This window comes from Mus caroli, chromosome 9 (assembly GCF_900094665.2).
Source record: "Mus caroli chromosome 9, CAROLI_EIJ_v1.1, whole genome shotgun sequence".
In the NCBI taxonomy this organism is placed as follows: Eukaryota; Metazoa; Chordata; class Mammalia; order Rodentia; family Muridae; genus Mus; species Mus caroli.
The window spans coordinates 11963509-11968021 of NC_034578.1; positions in this window are offsets into that span (position 1 = coordinate 11963509).

Genomic DNA, 4513 nt, shown 5'->3' on the forward strand with positions numbered 1-4513 from the left:
TCCAGCTTCTGGATATTATAAATAAGGCTGCTATGAACATAGTGGAGCATGTGTCCTTCTTACCGGTTGGAACATCTTCTGGATATATACCCAGGAGAGGTATTGCTGGATCCTCTGGTAGTACTATGTCCAATTTTTCTATGGTGAAGGCTGGGCAGACTGGATACACCGATGCTCAGAGAAGACCATCCAGGTACCTCCACTGGCTGCTCATGTTGGACATGGTTGCATGCAGGTATTTCCCACTGTTTGAAAGAGAGTGGGATGAAGTTCTTCAGAAACTGCTCTCCAGAAAGACTATGGCACTGAAAAGATAGTGCCTAATAGCTATGTTTAAAAAGTAAATAAGAAAGAGGTGGAATACATAAGGATATACTTCTGTTAGTCAAATATACCTAAAATATCTTCCTAAAGTAATGGATATTACAACTTTAGTAATGGAATATTTCATGGTTTGTGTATATAGGTGTGTGTGTGTCTGTCTGTCTGTGTCTGTGTGTGTGTATGTGTGTCTGTCTGCCTCATAGGATCTCCTATGGTCCCTGCTACCTTTTCTTTGAACTCACTATATAGTTCTGAATGTCTTTGAATTTTGGCTCCTCTTCCTTCTACCTCCTGAGTGTTGGGACCGTAGATATACTGCTGTGCCCAGTTCGTAACAATGCTGGGGATGGAAAAGTGTTTTTACAAACTAAGCTACATACCCAGCCTTCTTTTTAAAAAGACTATTTTAAAAATTTGATGCATATTTTATGTGGAGAGCCCATTTCCTTCCAGCAGGCATAATTCAAGTGCTTGATTGCCGCATGAATGGCACTGTCATAAGGGTAGAAGCAGTAACCATGTTTTCTCTAGAGGAAATGGTGTGTTCTTTGTATGTTCTATCTAATCTAATGAGTTTGCCAAGTGTGCCTTCTGAGACAAGATTTTATTACTGTCTTACTGTCTTACTTGTAGCTCATCCAGTTGGTTCCTGTGGTGGTTTGAATAAAAATGGCCCCTATATGTTCATAAGGAGTAGCACTATTAGGAGCTGTGGCCTTGTTGGATTAGCTGTGGTTTTATTGGAGGATCTGCATCACTAGGGGGTGGACTTTGATGTCTCAAAAGCTCAAGCCAGGTCTAATATGTCACTCATTTCCTGTTGCCTGCCTACCTGAACATAGAACTCAGCTGCCTATCTAGTACCATGTCTACCTGCATGCTACCATGGTTCCCACATGATGATAATGAGCTGAACCTTTGAACTTATAAGCCAGCACCAATTAAATGTTGCACTTATGAGTTTTCTTGGTCATGGTGTCTGATCACAGCAGTAAAAGCCTAACCAAGAAACAACCTTTGTTTAAAATATTTGTAGATGTGAATAAACACACTTTTCATCCCTTTACTTCTTCTTCTAGTTCCATTCTGTTGCTTTGATAAGACACCCTGACCAAAAAATCACTTAGGGGAGTAAAGCCAATAAGTTTTTTGATTACTTCCGGGCTACAGTTCATCATTAAGAGAAATTAGAGTAGAAACTTAAGCAAGAGCCAAAGCTGAAGCTATGGAGGAAAGCTGCTGCTGACTTGATCGTGGGCTCATGCTTAGCTAGATTTCTGAAACACTTCAAGACCACCTGACTAGGGTATGGTGTTGCCCATAATGGGATGGACCTTTACCTGTCAATTAATAATGGGAACACTCTTCCACAAGTCAGTCTAATTTAAGTTATTCCTTAATGGAAACTTTCATCTCAGATAATTCTAGGATTCATCAAGTTGACAATTAAAGTTAACTCTTGCTTTAAGGGCAAGCCTGAGCTCTCCAGATTATCTGTAGCTTTGCTTTGTTTTATGGATGTGCAATGAACAATTCCAGCAGACCCAGCTTCCTCATCCATACCAGACTCTGCAGAGGTGCACAGGCCTGTGGCTACAGGCTTCTGGTAGAGTCCCTATCCTTCAGCTCCCAAGACAGAAGATTCCTTGAGACACAAACCCAACCAATTGGGTATAAATCATTGGTTTTCTATGGAGTTTGCCAAGGAAATGTCAGTCTCTTGAATATTTAACATGCATTGAGGCCTCTGTAGGGCCATCAGAAGGAAGCGTGCATGGGTGAATGCATGCCTTTGCCTTATGCAGTTAAGAATTACATATTTTGTAATTGTGTAGTTCACACAGTCTGCCTTGCCTCGGTGGTCAGAGCATGTCTAGAATGAGCTTAGTGAGGGTGGCATGACATTCTGTCATGCTTTGATCTTTGCTGTTCCAGGCCAGTGTGCAAAGCTGCTTCACTGAAGTCTTGAAGGATTGCCTCCACAGATGAAAGGCCTGGGAGACGGCTGCTGGCGGTGGAAAGGCTGTTGGCACTAGGCAAGTTTCTAAGAAATGGCTGATAACATCTTATCTCTTATTTCCCATTGGTTTTTGAAACACACACACACACACACACACACACACACACACACACACAGAGGGGGCCGTTCCTAGCATTTCTGACTTGAAAGCACAGAGGTGCACACTTCACCATCCTGATAATCACACAGGTGGAGCCCTTAGATGAGTTCCTTTCTCGGCCTTTTCTTTACCCCTGCTGCATCTATCACATAAGAGGCAGCTGCACAACAAAGATCAAGGGTTCGTTTTTTCTTCTTTTCAAAATCATCAGACTTTGGGGCCTTTCTGCTTGTCAAAATGGACTCTGGCCCTTCAGAGCATTCAGTGTGATATTATTTTCTCAAGTACCATCTGATCTCTGTGCTGTACCATGTAAGGTCTGAAGAAAAAAAGCTTCCAGTGTGGGTCCCTGGGAGCAGCCCACTATAATGTCCTCCAGAGTAAGCCCTCTGAGGCAGGGCAAGTCTTTCTTTGTAGAGCTGACCATGAGAGAGGATCAGGTATGTTCTTCCACACATGCTGCAACAACACAGGCTCTGAAGCCTGCTGTAGTTTATGTGGGACCTGAGCATCCTCCCAAATAAATGGCAGTCATACCATCTCTGTGATTTCATGTGTTCTGAAGGTAGAAACTGATGGTTGAAAAGCTCCTTACCAGACACTAGAGTTCAACTTTCCTCCTCAGCCAGCTAGGTTCTTAATATACTGAAACCTCAGAGCAACCCTCCTTGTGATAACACACCAATATATTCTGTTTGCTCTCTCATAGTCTCTCCCCATTAGGAAACCACAGCACTATTCTATTCATGGTGGCTTGAGGATCCGACCAGCAGGATGTATGTAGACTGCAGAACCCAGTCTCAGAGACTTCACTAGTTCTTAGAAACACTCCCTTTACTCCTGCAGCACATGCAGCCCACACCAACGCTTTACAAACCTAGTAGGGTTAGATGGCAACTTTAGCCTGGGTACCCTAGAGATAAATATTAACTTTGACTTTCACTATCATTCTTGAGCCCTGTCTCTCTACCCTTTTGGCTTTAGGAGTAAACAGATAGCATTTATTCAGTGTCCTCCTAAGAGGAGCCCTGGATTCTGAAGACAAGTAAAATTCCCTCCTGTGAGGTGGCTTATGAGAGAGTGGAACCAGTCCTGAGCCTGACTCATTTTAGCAATGGTAGTCTAGTAGTAGCTCTGTAGCCTCTCTCTGGGAGCCCATGAGGCATCCTGGAAGAAAATAATTTTCACAGTCATGGCTGCTTTTTACCAACAACCATCGTGGGCACCACTGATTGGGATCCTCAGACCTCAGATGTTCAGAAAGGAATGATGGGTCCATGCAGAAGTGGTATGTGTTGAAGAAAGAAGTTCCTCTTCCCGTGAGCCTCTTTCCCAGTCTCTACTCACAGAACTCTTTATTAGTAGGTCAACAGTGAGCTTTACCATGCTCTACAGCAAGGAGAATTATAGCAACTTGGGTGTGTGTGTGTTGGCAATGGCCCTATTGACAATGGTGGCTAGATGGAAGCTGCTGGACCCATATCTGCCCACAATTCTCTACGTCCTCGTACTCCAGGGTTCTGTAAAATAAGGCATTTGGATTGGATTTCCCAGATCTGTCAGTTATATTCAGTGCTCTGTCAGTTTAACATGGCATGGTGACACACACCTTTAATCACAGCACCAGGGAGGCAGAGGCAGGGTGATGTCTGGGATTTTAAGGCCTCCCTGGTTGACATAGTGAGTTCCAGGCCAGCCAGAGCTCCTCATGGAGACTCTGTCTCAGAAAGAAGACCAAACTAAGCCATAAATATACGTGGAACACTTCCCGTAGGTAATTCCAGTCCTACACAGCTCCTGCAGGGTCCTCAGCTTTCAGTCTATGACTTGGGTGGGAGGGGCTACAGGAACCATCTCCTCAGTCCATCCCAGAAAGTCTGGGTTGCTCCTCTTTTGAACAAAGACATGTGGTTCAGAGGTATCCTTTCTCTTCTGGGATCCCTGAGCTGTAGGTACAAAGAAGTTCACTAGCATCCCTGAAGTCAACCCCTCAGGCCTGCTGAACGCCCCCTTCCTAACCCTCCGCCTTTCCCTTTCCCTAACCAGCCTTCAGAACCTCTGCCATGCTC